The following is a 16,214-nucleotide window of genomic DNA, read 5'->3' as shown; positions in this document are numbered from 1 at the left end:
TGCCCAAATATATTGCTTTTGGCTGCTTCTTGGGCTTCTTGGGTTTTTTAGAGCGCCTTTTGCAGTTGTGTTTGTATATGTCCGGAGAGCCTTTTTTTATCCATATGGAGGAGTCGCCTATGCACATGAGGGGATGTACACCTTCCACCTGTTCCAGTGCCGTGTGAATCTTAAGGACTGAAACGTCGGACACGGTGCGATATAGTACTGCTCCCTGTGGTATGCCTCGTGGCGGTTGGCGGAAAGGGGGTGTCTTATGTTCACCCGTGGAAACCATGAGGGAACGTCCTCGTAAGAAATCCATGATGTACGTGTACAGGTTTCGACCACAGTTCGTGGCGTCGTGGTTCTCGCAATCAAATGCTTATTTGAGGTAGATTGCGAGTATCGTCTTGAGTTGCGCCAAGCTTGGTTCAGCCCTAGTTTCTTCATTGAGTGCAAGAGGAACATCTCGCATTAATAGGTGCCGTGTAAATCCTAGCATGTACGCAATGGCACCAACTTCTTCAAAGTAACCTTGCAGGCGCTGCAGGCTGCAGCACCATCCGTTCCGTAATCTTTCCGACGTTTGAGGTGATCGTGATTCGTCGTCGATTGCTTGCAACGATGCGTTGGCCAGGTTTAAGAACGAAGCTCATTCTTCTTTTCCAGGCTGGATGCAGCGGTTTTTTCCCCGTCAATGCTGTGTTGATCTCTACCAGAAGTGTCTGGCGTTCCATCTCCCCTGCGTTACATCTCACCTAGTTACTCAAGAATGGCGTCGTCATCATGTCCTGGTACTTTGTTTCCCCAACATTCGCTATGTATTTTTCTGGCAGTGTAAAATGACAATTTGTTGTTCCGTTTCATAACAATGTCTCCGCAACACCACCTCATATTTTTTCAACTGCATTGTACTTTATCGTTCATTCCCCCCCCTGCAATAATGCCCATGAGGGCGACGGACGTACCGGGATAAATAAATAAATAAATAAATAAATAAATAAATAAATAAATAAATAAATAAATAAATAAATAAATCAATAAATAAATAAATAAATAAATAAATAAATAAATAAATAAATAATGTGAGCATTCACATTAAATAATGTGAGGAGGGAAATTAGTGTGAGCATTCGCGACCACACTCCCGGCAGTGGAGAACTCCAGAGGACAATTACCGCACCTCGTCTTCATCTGTACATACTCATAAGCACGAGCCATGCGGCACTGTTCTATCATCTTCCACGGACGTGATCATCATCATCGTGTGTTGTGCGGTGTTTGCGGCTCGAAAGCCTCAGTAAACGCCATTCCTAGCTCTTGTCTCTCAATAAATAAATAAATAGATAAATAAATAAATAAATAAATAAATAAATAAATAAATAAATAAATAAATAAATAAATAAATAAATAAATAAATAAATAAATAAATAAATAAATAAATAAATAAAAATAAATAAATAAATAAACAGCTGCACAGTGCTTGGCTATAGATTGAACTCCGCAGTAATGGGAAGGTTATTTGGGCCACAGTATTCCTTACATTGTGGTTGCACACGGGGCGAGATATATTTCTTGGATTATTTCCGGAAGTTTTTGAGGGTCGTCGTGCTATTGGATGAGCAGGTGAATGTATTGTAGGGTCGAGGTGTTGGTCGTAGTTGATTTTATCGGGGCTTGGAGTAGCGACAAATTTTTCTTCATACCCATTTTTCTGTGCAGGTTTGCGTTGTGTACTTTCGAATATTTGTGTTGAGCTTTGGGATGGGTTTCTTAAAGGGACCCTAAATAGGCTTCCGAAGGTCGCCATTTCAATAGCGTAATCGCTAGAGTGCCCCTTCACGACAACGTATGCCAAATATTACACCTCTGCCTAAAGCATGGACCGCACTAATACGCAAAAGAAGATTCTTTCTTTCTTTCCTTGTTTACCTACCGTTCCTCGCGGCCATACCGCTGCGACACGACGTACGGCAGAATGCTCTGACGGAGCCTATATGATGCACGAAGCAGTGAACAGTATGGCGCCGCTATTGGTAGGCCCCTTTACATGATGTAGCCTATCAGCGTTCCCGCCTCTGGGGGAAACGCGAGTGCGCTTTCATCGAGCGGTGCTCCTGCACCGGCGGCACGGCGTATTCTAGTAGGGACGAATGTCCATCGTCGCCATCTGTCGCACGAGCTTAGTTGAGTTTGTAGATACTAGAGCACGTCGTTTACAAAGCACGAATGACGCTGAAAACACGCACAGTCTCTTCAGATGGAAACGCCGCTGAAGCATCTCCCTGCGCGGTCGACAAGCTTGAGCCCACTCTGCATGCCGTGTATGCACGACACGGCGTACAGCGGAGCAGCTAAAACTTGTCACCGCTCGCCAGAGCGGGACTGTTACTTAAAATCAGTTTATTAGTTTAGTGACAGTGCAGTGAAAGATTGTGCGGGTGATCGTCGTCGGCGTGGCTTAGCAATAGACTAAATAACTGTGGCGATGGCGAGCCTTTTCCAGGTCGCGACAGCGCCGCATGCAGAAGTGCTAGCGTCCGGCTAGTCGTTGGCGCAAATCTTCAGTTACTGCAGCGAGCATGTTCACTCTAAACTTTTTTTCCACCCATATACTCCCTAGAGGTTCTTTTTCGCCTGTCCTCTAGTGATCCTCCTTGTAGGAGTTTTTTTACTACATGGAACAGGGAGGTTTTGTTTACCTCCTCAAAACAGGGTGTTTTTAGGTGATAGAAAGGAGGTAGTTAGGGAGTGTTAAGAAATGTTAGGGAGAATTTAAAGAGATCAAAATGGAGTATTCTTTACTTCCTCAAGGCGTTTTTAAGTGATGTTTATGGACTTTTTAGGCGGTTGAATAGGAGCCTATTATGGCTCCCTTGGGAAGTACTTATGTTATTTTAGGGGCGTTTTGAGGAGGTTCAAGGGAAGCATTTACTTCTTTTGCATGGAGTTTTACGTTTTGTAGGCCTCGCGAGGGAGTTTTTAGGAGGTTCAAGGGAAGCATATATTTCTTTTGAATGGAGTTTTGCAAAGTTGGGGCGGTTTTGTAGGCCTTTCGAAAGGAGTTTTTTCAAGGCCACAAGGGAGAGTTTCTAGTTCCCTGCGGGAGTACTGATTTCACACGGTTTTTCTCGGTTTCAGGTTTATTTTAAACGAACTTTCGCATACAAGTTTACATGGTACATGGTGTACACAAGGAGGCTCCGAAATAAAAACTTGGGGCGACCTCCTATAAGAAAGCAAAAATGGTAAATTGCTAAAAACACGCCAGTTAGGAATGGAAGACAGCAATCGAATGCTAGTTGAACAAACCGTAGAATTAATATTACTACAAGAACTGGAAATACGCGAAAAACAAAGATAGGCGCAAACACAACCACATCGTAAGTGAAATCATTATATAATAATAGCGGGTCGGGAACGCGTCAGTACTTATCAGAACCATCAGCACTCAGTACAGAAAGTGAAAAAAAATGGTTGCAGTGGTTTACAACAACAAGAAAATTTCAATTGGTGGTGAAATGAGCGATCTGTGTGCTAGTTGAACAAACTGTAGAAACAATATTACTACAAGAACTGGAAATACGCGAAAAACATATAGGCACAAACACAACGGCATGGTAAGTGACATCATTATATAATACTAGAGGATTGAGAACGCGTGAGTACTTATCAGTGCGCATCAGTACTCAGTACACAAAGTGAAAAAAATGGTTGCATGGTTTACAACAACAAAAAATTTTTTCAATTGGTGGTGAAATGAGCGAGAGCTGTGTAACGATTTGATATTGAAAGGTAACAAGCATTTTGTAGATGGTAAAGGCACAAGAGATAAATGATGTAGGAGACAGACAGCAATGAGATGGCTATGGATAAATGAGTAATATAAAGAACGAGAAATATGCTGCGGAAAATACCAGTGCGTTTTGATAAAGACACAAATGCGCCAAGAAAAGTGACCCAGTCTGAGGGGTTAATTGCAAGGGTATAGAACAGAATGCGTGGTTTTGCGACAGCTTCCTCAGAGTGAGAAGAAAAAGCCATGTAATTCGTGTTTTTCCGATAATTTTAAGTTGATTCATTTAGCACCAGTTGCCAACTTTATTTAGATAATTGTTTCAAGTTATATTAGTTGGTTAATATTATTGCTCACTAAAAGATAGCTGTATTATCAGCATACTGAAGGGCCCATCAAATATTTTAAACGAACAGTAAAAACAGTAAAAAAAAAAGAAAACGTCAGAAACATAATACGAAATTCTTTAAACTACTATCCAATGATTACAGGATTGAAAACAAATAAAATATTGGTGAGGGATATTGATGCGATAAAAGTTAATTAGTTCTAAATCCTTCACACGTGGTTTGGTGCTGGCAAGGTCCAAAAAGGCATGTTCCACAAACGTTAGAGCTCTGTGTGCCTTCTTGGGATATTGAATGTTGAAAACCCAGAACGATGCAAACAGACTACACAGTCCTCCCAGTAAAGATGATGCAGTCAAGACACTCTGGCCATCGATGCGGAGGCTAATTTCCCCGTTCGCGGAATGCAGGCAGGGAGTCAAAGGAACATCTACCTGAAAAAGCAAAAAAGAAAAAAAAATGACCCACATGTAAAATTCAAAACAGACACTATGGTTAAATGAACTTAATAATTCGGTACAGTAATAAAATTGTTATGCCAGGTTCCCTGCGAAGATTCAGTACTTAAATTAGGAATGCAAAGGCTTCATAAAACCAAGTGCCAGTACATTAACCATCGTGGCTTTTGCAGCAATAAAAAAGATATTACTTCCGCACAATATACTCGAGCACAACTTTAAATGACAGTGAAGTTAAAATGCAAGTCTCTCTAGGTTGATAGATTAGCTCACGGAGAACACTATGATACCCCTCTTACACCTGGCATTTTTTTAAAAATAAGGTTGAAACTAGCAAAAACATGTTTTCACCGGAAGGGCTTAAGTGGCCTGACGCGCACAACTTCTTTCTTGGCTGCCGCTGGATGGTGCTACTCGTCCATACTTGGGGTGGCAGTACCGCTTTCCAAGGGAGCATGCGAGCTACGCATGAGAAAATCGTTCGACGCCAAAACTTGCGGGGCCTCAAAAGGCCAATGTTTTTCTTCAGTGAAGCGTAAATACTGATCACAGGTCCAATGGAGAAACATTTTGCTTAGTGGTCTCGAACGGCAAATGACAGGGGAGTTTGGGGAAGCATGAGCGATTTGACCGGAACTGACCAAACTGCTTGGTACGTGGTAATGTTGTATTCAGTTGCTTGTATACTGCTATTAATCACCGCTGCTTCACTTGCTTCCGGTTTATCCTGATGCAAACAGCGACTGCAGTCGTGTTTGCGTCACGTTTGATGAGCAGTTGAACAGCGATTTCTCAGCACTTAAGGCATTTTGGCACTAAATCAATGCTGAAATGGCTATGCGGAGGTCCGACTTCCGTTTGAAATCAACTTGCTGGTTGTCTTCAATGACCCTTTAACAACAAGTTACCCTTATGCCTCATCACTGCAACCGATTGTTCCTCCGTGTGGTGCAAAGTGTGCTACTGTGAGTATTTTCAACGTGAAACGAACCGTTTCTGTGATTTGTAGGACTGATTCTGCTATTAATTACTGCAGTGACAACAAGCTATGAAAGAAAATCGCGCCATCTCCACGAAGTGAATGATGATGAGAGGGGCGAATCTAAAATGCTTATCAGCAGACAATGTGACGCATTAAGTGCAAGCTGCTTTCATAGTGTGTGCATTGACATTAGGATATGGCCCCCTGGCAGAATGATGCGCTGCGCGAGATTTTGCCGTACCTAAAAGGACAGGCAACTCATTTTTACGGAGTATAGGATCTGTAAAAGGGTTGCGAGTTCGGCGAGTTGGTAATTATGCATTGCGAAAAATAAACTGCGCGCAAATTAACGAGGACAAGAACACATGAAGACGGCACAAGCGCACACTCGCAACTAGTTTATTATTGCACAATTCAAAGCTTTATATGCCCAAGCGCCCAACTGCCGCGCCCCCAATGCGTCGCAGTTCTCGGCGCACTCAGCCGAAAATACTAAAAAACCGTAACAACAAAACCACAAAACGAACTTTGAGGCGCAGGAAAGGCGAAAAATCAGCAAAGATAACCGCATCATACATGGATTAAGACCCCCCTCCCACCCCCAACACGCATTCCCAGAAGAAGCACCGAAATAGCGCTCAATGTGCGTCTAAATATGCGACTTCTCGATTAAGCAGGGCGATAGAGGGATGACTGATACATTCGGAACCAGCTTTTCTGATGTGGCTGGCTTCTACAATTTCTCACGTTCGCTGGTTCTTATGTCGCAAAAGGATGGCTGTGCGCTCAAACACAGGGACACAATCAGGTCTGCATGCGCGGCAATGAGAAGATAAGTGGCTCAGGTCACGTTGAAAAATGAAAAAAAAAAATATATACGGTACTTTTAGACGTCGTACGCTCGAGTTTGTGACAACGTACCCGTGTGCGGCTCTGTCCTGAAGTTCGGAGAAATGCAGGCGGGTTGTGTTATATTTCTCGTCTTGCATTACGCTTTCTTTTATATATTAGCGCCCTCTTTCCCGATATCTCTACCTTACTTCCCGCTTCCGTCTGACTGCGCTGATTTTCGCCAGCACGAAGTAACCGTCACGTTGCTTTGAAACGACGCCGCGCGCGACAAACGATTTTATCTCGAATGCCCTGTTACAAACCGGCCTACAAAAGAATGCGAACGCATACCCCAAAACCCACAAACAAGTAAAATAATACGAGTGTGCGCTTTTTTCTTTGTCCGTGCGTGTACGAGCTGTGAGCGGCACGGGTACCCAGGTACTTCGCTGTTAACCCTATCCAAACGTTTGACAAACGCATCGACTGATGAAAGACCACTTACCAGCGAGCTGTCCACACCTGTCGCCGTATCCAAATGCTGTTTGCGGCCGTTCCTCGTGTGACAGGGGCAAATGAAAATCTTTCCACCAAATGGCACTACTAGTCCTTCACAAATAAGAAAAAACGACGGCCCAAGGCGAGGCTTGAAGCTCCGGCCGCGCCGAGTCACCGGCCGCGCTGCGTTGATAGTTGTTTACATCCGGGCAGCCAGTCGTGCCGCCAGGGCAAGTTGAGTCGCTGCAGTCGGGTGCGTTGGCGCGCTGGCACGAGAATTTAAATCGTCTATGTATGCGCAAGCAAGCGAAGCAGATGAACATTGCAATTGTTTGCAACGGCGAGAACTGCATCTTCGTTAGCAGCAGAGTTTGACAACACCTATCGCCAAAATAAACAGATTGAGACAACACGGCCGCGCTCTCTGCCTGTGATCGCGCTGGTTGAAGCATCTATACGGGTATACGTACGGTATTGGTTTTGTAGCTGCGTGCAACCGTCGCGTCCTGCTTACTCGTTCTAATTAGCATTAGGCCACGGTTGAAGTGCTGGTGCACGGAGACAACAGAAGACTAACATGGCGACCGCCCGCTTGAGATGATTACCTCAGATAGGGCGTTTATTGTGGACGTGGTAGTATACAAGGAACGGAACGCCATCTCACAAATGGTGTTAGGTCGTTCTAAATCCTCCCTTTTGCTACCCGGATGGGCAACGGTACTACCATGGAGGTTCGTCCACTTCTTTAGATCATGCCTAGGGAGTACATTTTTTGCTATAGGTACTTTTCAGGGCACATTACTTGATTAAAACTCCATTTCCGGCTAGTTTGCGTTTACAGTGTTGTGTTTGAGAACCCCCCACCTACCTGGCCTTCAAACACTCGTTTCCGCTTTTCTGAAGCTGATGTGCACGGACGAACGGCAGTTCGATGCGGGCCGACCGCCCACCTGCCCCGCTCTGCAGTAGCGGCTGCATTAGGCGGAGCACGGCCGTCGAATGCTAAAAAAATTAGCAGTGGCTTAGCTCAGCTTTGCCAGGATATATGTAGCGTGAGCTAAGGTTCAGCTCGTTATTCATAGCTGTCCTGGTTGTCTAGCATTAGCCTGAATATCATCATTTCTGCTGCTTTAATGACAGACACACGGTATACTCATTACGTAACACATTTATATTTATGAAGCGGCTCCGTCGCAGCGTCACCAATCGCCAGAGAGCTAAGCTGGTTCCACAGGCGCACGCCGGTGTTGCTGCTACGCACGAACCATCAGTTGCCCTCCCGGCCACTTCTCGTATGATCATCAAGTGGACCGGGCCGCCCCGCGCGGTACGGAGGTCGGCGAAGACGCTGGGCGCGCGGGGTGTGTGGGAGATGACGGGCAGCACGCAACGTTCTCTGCGCCGTGCGACGTCACTGCTCCTCGCGCAAGCGCAGCACGGCTCTCTGGAAGCCACGCGAAACTGCTCAACCTCGGCCAGTGCAGCTCACGCTACAAAAGCGTGTCGTACCGCCGAGCGGAGCCAATGGCTGCGCGCATCTAGAACATTGTCCTGTTTCTTTAGGTGGTCTTGCGCCTGGTCGGTATTCCACATTGCTTTGGAGGCGCGATGAGAGGGTGAAGGCTCCAGGCCTTATTGCTGGCCCTTTTTAACGAACGATAACATGGCTAATACTGAGCGAGTTTCGGGCAGGGCGTTCCTTAATTAGTAGCACCGCGATTTCGCATGTAAAATCGCAACCTTTGGAACCCTGTTTAGGGCCCCTTTCCTTTAGAAATGTCAGGGAATGATTATTGGGAACCATACACACTTCGCACAAATACGGACCTATCCCCGCTGTAGTCCACCCCACACTGGTAATTAAACCGTCGCAATATGCAATATTCACCCCCAGCATAACTCCGCTAGGGGACTAAAGCGAGCGGAAGCACTCCACTGCATGTACGGCAACCGTCCCCGAGTTGTGTATATATGTGGACGCGGCAGAGTACAGATTCCATGGCGCATACACGATTGTGGCGACAAACCCCATCCCCAAAAAACTTTAATTCAGCCGCTGTTCGATCCACCCGCCTGAAAACGGTAGAAGAGGCAGCCATATAGTCGTAGCTCTAATGGTCAAGCCCAGTCCCACGACGATCATTTCTTATTCTAAGACTGCACTTCAAGATTTAAACACGGGCGCCTTTCGACACGATTATCTGCCCGGCCTCTGAGACCATCAGTTTTTCTGACCTGAACGCACACGCATTCCGGCATTGAAGGGAGCGTGGCGTCCATAAACACGCCCGAAGGCTCACGATCCGGACGGGGCCCAGTATCTATTCCTGCAACGGGGCACGATCCGCGCTGGAGGGCCTGGAGACTCTTTAGAATACAACCCTGCACTACCGCTTCCCCCTCCTGCTCTAATTTGGATCATGTTTAAGCCCACACGGGCCGTCTCCTTCAAACAACAACCTTTCTAAATCCTGCCTCCCCGAGACACATCCACCTAACTCTACATGCTACCTGGGCGTGTTGCTTATGTGGGGGTATGTCACATTCTCCCATATCATCTGGGCTTGCCTGAAAAATTTCTTTTCTGAAAGATCCTCTGAAGAAAGGGCGGAGGCCGCGTTGCTTAGCTCGGTCCCGGTCTTCGAGACCCATGTGGTCACCAGGGTGGCTCAGGTCGCTGATTAGTCCACGCTGAAAGCCACCAACTTGACTATACCCACCAGCATCGCTTTTATTGTGCATGGGAACTAATATTCCTCGAAATAACGTTTATTCTCTGTCTCCCGGACACCAAAAATGCATGAAACCGTAGCCCATACAAGATTCGCTTTAAATGCATGAAACAAACGTTAGAGTTTCGCTTAAGAGGTTGTTTTTTATTGAAAGCCACCAGCTTGACCAGCGTTGTTCATAGGCACCAAAGCAGTCCATTTCATGACAAATACTTAACCGCACCAGGCCTATTTTAATAGCGCGAACGCCACGGGCGCCCAGCGAGAAGGGCGCATGGCTCGACATATTCCGTGCGCTCCACTGCTTCCACGGCGAGGAAGGCTCCCGATTGCAGGAAACGTTGTGGGGCTTGGTTCGTTGGTTCGCCTCTGGTCGCCCGGGAGGACGAGGACTAATACGCGCGGATGCCTCGCTGCGCTCACTGGTCCCAACCCATGACATGTTCCGGGTCGAACGTGCGGCAGGCAGGCAGAAAGCCCGTATCGCTCGTCGCGCTCTGGGACCTCCCACTCCTCTTGCGGCAACTTGGGGGGGGGGGGGGGGGGGGGGGGGGGGAGAGATTTCGACGCGGTTTTGGCACCGCTGGTGGCAGGCGGGGCGCGAAAGCATTCCAGCGAGCTGACGCGGCCGCAGGTGGAATTGTCGGCCACGCATCGCCACCCATCGGCTATGTGCTCAATGCCACTGTGGGAACGCTAACTTCTCCCTTCTGGGTGCTCCATCTCTTGTTTCCCGTTGAGTGTTTAAATCGCAGCTGAAGATTACATGTAGCAACGAAAAAGTCGTGGGCGGTGCCCGGCAGGCGGCTTGCAGTCAGGAATAATTAGTGCGGAAAGTTGCGCTAGTTGGTACTGGGATAGCTGAGGCACGTTTCCTAGCGCAAAATCGAAGATGCGAACACCAGAGAAGAGTGTGGACGGGGCAGACTGTATACATCAGCTGAAAATACGTAACAATGAACCGTAAAATCTCCCAAACATCATGCTTCTTCGCACATCACATCACGATGCACATTTCTTCCTAGATAACGATGTTATTTTTCCGGCAGTTCCATTGAAGGAGCGCTTACGAATCTCTCCGCCTGCTTGTTAATCCAGCACGCCGGCTCTTTCTCAAAGGACATGTTGACTTGTAGAAATTCTTAGCATCCATTCTCCGGCAACTCAAATGTGAACTGCATACCTAATCTGCAGGACTTGAAAGTCTGTCACAAACTGCAGGCCAGACCCTCCATTTTTTTTATTTTCGGACGGCCTCCCGGACGGAGTCGGCCATTTTGCGCCGCGCGAGGGAATTCGGGGTACCCCCTTCAGCTTTGTGCGCACCTCCTTTGTTTCGTCCTGCCTGCTACCAGGACAATGCGAGCTGCCGCATTCCAGCGCTGTTGTCCGAGGGTGACGTCACGGTCGCTGGCGTGGACGCGCGCTTGCGATCGTAGCGAAGGAAGCAAGGGCCCCCAGGAGGGGGAAAAGAGGAACAATGGGAATACTTCGAAGTGGGTCTACGGGACGGCCGGCGGAGGTTATTTAAGCGGACGCAAGCGATTGCTTGGGGCAGTCGGCGAAGATTTCAGAACGTGCTACGTGGGGAAGAGTCCGGGGGTGACGCGCGGCGCGCCTTAGCGGAAGTGCATCGGTAGGCTCGCGACGGGGCCGGTCTACGCCTCGGCTCAGCGCTCGAGTTCGCCCGTCGCCGCGAGTCCCATGGCCGACCAGCCTCTGCACCCCGGAGCCCCGAAACACGTGAGCTGCTGCCCGGCGAGGCCATCTCCACCTCGTCGTGACTTTCTGCCGTTCAGCCGGCGGGTTCTACTTGCCTCGTAGAGACTTTCTCTTCCCGCGCCCCCTCCTTCGGAATTGTTTGTCGTATCGGGTTAAAATATCCGCCTTCGGTTTTTCTTTTCTTTCTAGCGTCACTCGTAACTAACAATGTTTGTCCCCTAGAGGGTTTTGCGTGTTGTTTAATTGTTAGTATTTTTTTGGTAGTTACGTTGTTGAGGGTTAAACAAGTGTTTGCCTCTAGAGTGTTTTGCGTACTTGTTAGTACTTTTGTTGTAGTTGCGTTGTCGAGGTTAAAACCAGTGTTTGCCTCTAGAGTGTGTCGCGTACGGCTGTCTAAGTATGTTTTCGAGGTAGAAGGTTAAGTCGTAGGCCACGGCGGATTAGTGCCTGCGCGCACAGGCCGATGGCATTGTGAAGTTTTTTTTCTCTTCTTGTGTCGGGCGTTGCCCTGTAGTCTTTTTGTTTGCACAGTAAACCTATATAGTCCAAAACGTAGCCGAGCATCTCCGTTGTGATTTCATTCACCCCAGCAATCTCGGCACACGTGAAAACTCACGGGCCGACCACCCTGCTAAAATATAAATAACTGTTGTCTCGCGCCCCTCCTTTGGTATTTGCAAGCGGACGCAATTACTCGGGGGAGGAGTTTGTGACAAAGTCTCTATCGCATCGTTGACCGCACGGTTGGCATCCGCAGGATGCGCACCTGCTGAAACCACAAGAAATATTGTCACGAATCCAAAGACGACGCAGTTGTCTTCAAGGAAAATAAGATTATTGGAGCGAACTTGTTGTCTCCCAACAACTCAAAGAATACACAGGCGGCGAAGGAGCAGTCAACAAAGTGACGTGCGTATGCGAGCGACGGGGAGTCGGATACCGCGGCGTCTGCTCTGCAAGCTTTTATCAGAGTACTTCAATGCCTTCCTGGTCATGAAACTTCGCCGTCGCGCTATGGGAGAACTGCGTTCGCTGCCGCTCCGTGGCGCTGCTGTTGATGAGAGGACAGCCGGGTGCGTGGTCAGAGTGCATTTGGCAGGGAACGGACCACGGAGTAAGATAAAACAGACGCGCGCCGCCTTATCAGTAGTGCGCTTTCGCTTTACGTGTCGTTGGCCGCTCAAATGGACTTATCATTTTGTGATTGGCGAAAAAATTTGGTGCGAACGGGCATGATGCTACTGCGTTCCTGCCTGTCGGTCTGGCTACAGAGCAGCGGCGACCGCCCGATGCCCTCCAATCTGCGGTGGCGCCACTCGCGGTAGCGTTTGTCCCAGTACAAAACTTGGCCGGGAGTTTAATGACCAGAGAAGCATTGAAGGACTCTGCTTTTATCTTCCGGCGCGAGTGTTTCTCGAACCGTCGATTTACATTCAGAACATTGTAGATCGAAGAAGATTATTCCAGGCCAGTGACGTTAGAGCGAAACGCTCTCATCCGCGTGAGATAACCCGTGCGGCATAAAAATAAAGAATGGAACATGCGCTTCGCTTGGAACACAGATAACGCAGCCGGGCGCCGCCGGACAGTAAAAACAAACCATAAATAAACAACCCAATGTATGGTTCGCGGCATTACCCCCCCTCTAAGAGTGCATCGACCCGATGCTAAAATAAAATGACAGTCCGAACAAACAACAACAACAAAATGAGCTTGCGATTCCAGTAGAAATGTAGTTCATGCGTACCCATTTTTTCGCCCGTGATATTGCCGCTGTATAATACGAATGAACCAATTCGAACTTTTTAAACTGTCAGTTTGAAAAGTGGGTACTTCGGGACTTCGGTTGCTTTGGAGCTCGCTTGTTTTGATCAAAACGCTCACAAAAGTAATTGGCACGTGCATTTATGCTCTTTATGAAAAGAAAAAAAAAAGACAAAAAAGGAATGGCGGAATTGAACAAATCTGCAGCCATGTATAATTTTTTTGCATCGCTGACATCCACATATCGGTAGAAAGCAAAGCTTTCTACCCCAACCAGCCATTGGTTATTTCGCGGCGTGCGGGACAATAAACTCCCAACGCAGCAAAGGGTGGGGGGGGGGGAGGGTTTTATTTACGGAGCACACTGTAGATGGCGCGGCGAATTTACGCAGCATTCTCCGCGCTGAGGCCTGCTCTCCGGCGGGCGCGTTGGCAGTACGGCATTGTCGTCTGCTTTAGCGACGGTTGTTCTGGGTCTGTTTTGGCGTAGCTTCGCGTTCATTGTGCGCTTCCTTCGCACGGCTTGATTAACTTGTTCGACAGCACTCCGGACCCGACGTAATTCAGTGGTCGCACGGCAGAGATACGTTAAAGATTCGTTTGAAGGGCGGGAAAACAAAATGTGTACAAACCACATCGGGCTGCTAGAGAAACACTACCTTTGGCGCACTGCCTGCCACAAATGAGACTCGGTTTTCTAAATTGATAAATACCAATTCGTTTGTCTTTTAAGATGTATTACGAAAGCGGAAAGAGCAACTGGTCCTGATAAATAGCGATTATAAAAGTTCCCTCAGCTTTCTCGCAAATCTCGAACTTACTAAACCAACTAGTTTAAATCATTACAAATGGAATCACTAAGCTTACATGCCGAATTGTTCGGTGTCTACGCTTGTGTCATGCGGTGGTGTAGCCCCGAGCTAGCAAATCAGGTGGGCTAGGTCCCGCTGTCTTACCCGAATTCGAAAGACGCTCCTATCCGTTTTCTTTCTCCCGACGCATGGTGGGGCTACGGCGCGGAGTCCACCGCTCTAGCCCGGCACTGGCCGACGCTGCTGCGTTCGGGACGCCCTCCCCGCGAATTCCAAGTGACGGCTGGCAGAATCTCTCGTTTCACTGTTTGTAGAGCCACGTGTGTGAATTAAAGTGGCGTCGCATGAGCAATTGTTGCGGGTGTGGTTTAAAGCTTTGCTTTTTAACCACCTTCACAGCGTGTATAGGAGCCAATTTTTTATTAAGGCCACATTAACGTCCTGCGTTCATGCTGCTCATGAGGACAAATCCGCATGTCCTCCTGCCCTCCCTTTTAATCATCATCCTCATTATCATTTATTTACCCTTAAGGGCCTCTCTTGGGGCATTACATAAGGGGGGGGACAATAAAAGTACAAATGGGAATGAAAATGCAGTTCATGGTTACAGTTTTTGAAAAAGAACACAGAGCATGTGAAACGAAATGTTTAACGGTCAATTCGCAATCCAAAAAATGCAGGCATCCGCAAACTAACAACAAAAAAAGAAAAACAGCGATTAACAGTCAAGGGTGGGTAGCAATAACTATCTCAGTTTAAAAGCAACTTGTCTACTGACAATTGCATCCGTCAATCTGTTTCACTCTTCAATAGCCGTAGGCAGAAATGATTTGTTAAAAGCGTTAGTAGAGCCAAACCGACGCTGAATACTCATGCAATTAAATAAGCGACGAGATGTTCGGTGGGGCGGAAGTAAATGGGAGCCATGTAGGTGAGGAAAGTTGTAGTGTGGTTTCTGAAAAAGACAAAGACGTGCAATGTTGCGTCGAGCTGAGAAAACATGGAAACCGAGGGATGATTTTATATGACTGATGCTAGCACTTTTGTCGTAATTTGAAGTGATGAATCTGGAGGCACGAGTTTGGACGGATTCAAGGTGTTAATTCGGTATATCTGATGAGGGCTCCAAATTGCAGATTCCATTTTAGTTTGAACAAAAGTTTCAAAGGTCATTTTGCGAAGGTTTGCAGGTGATAATGATAATGACCTTCTGAGATAGCCAAGAGTTTTTTAAAGCATCGGCAGCTAGTTTTGTAATCGGTCCAGGTTAGTCTGCTTGTAATTACAGCGCCCAGGTATCGGTATGAATCGATTTGCGATAACACTTCTGAGTTTAGGGAGTAGTGATAGATGACGTTAGTGTGTTTTCGTGAGACAGGCATCAACTTGCATTTGGAAATATATGGCCCCCTCATCAACTGAGCGCACCAGTTATCAATGATGTGTAAGTCTTTTAGTATTAGTTGATCTTCGGTAGTTGATAATATGATATACGACGGTAGACGACGCAATCATCCGCAAAAAGACGAAGCGTTGATGAAATGCCGGAAGGAAGGTCATTTACGCAGATTAAAAAGAGGAGCTGACCGAGAACCGAGCCCTGAGGGACGCCAGAGATTACTGGAGTAGTATCGGAATGGGTACCACCGATAACACTAAATTGATACTGGCGAGATAGGAAGTACCTAATCCATAATAAGGCCGTCGGATTGAGGGAGAGGCGAGAAAGTTTTTGATAAGTTGTTTGTGAGGGACGAGATCGAAGGCCTTTGAAAAGTCCATGAAAATAACAAGTCTGAAATGATGAATCAAGATAAGACATAAACAAAGATAAAACATAAACAGGCACTCTATAAAAAAATTTTCAAAACACGAGACAAGGCAGATTTTACTATATTCAAGCGTTTTCATAACCAGTTAAACAACGAACTACGTCATACCAAAACTCGCTATAACGAGAACTACTTCGCCTCCTGTGCAAATGACAGCAGGCAGCTATGGAAAAAAGTAAATTCTTTACAAAATCGAACGCCAAATAGCCAACCAATCACAGTTATGAACAAAAATGACCTCGAAATTTCTGGTCAGTTACTACCTGACACTTTTAATGATCACTTTACCGAAAACAAGGATTCTGTGACTATATCACTGCCGAAAGCCCTGAAACCGTATTTTTACGTACGACAGATGTTAAAGAATTGGGGGCTCTCTTTTCTGAATTAAGCAACAGCTCAGCCTGTGATGCTGATAACCTGAAAATTGAGCCCATTAAATATGTGTTTTACATAAT

Source organism: Haemaphysalis longicornis, unplaced genomic scaffold, assembly GCF_048455015.1.
Source record: "Haemaphysalis longicornis isolate Haplotype H1 unplaced genomic scaffold, Haemaphysalis longicornis Haplotype H1 scaffold_14, whole genome shotgun sequence".
In the NCBI taxonomy this organism is placed as follows: Eukaryota; Metazoa; Arthropoda; class Arachnida; order Ixodida; family Ixodidae; genus Haemaphysalis; species Haemaphysalis longicornis.
This window is presented reverse-complemented; position numbering follows the sequence as displayed.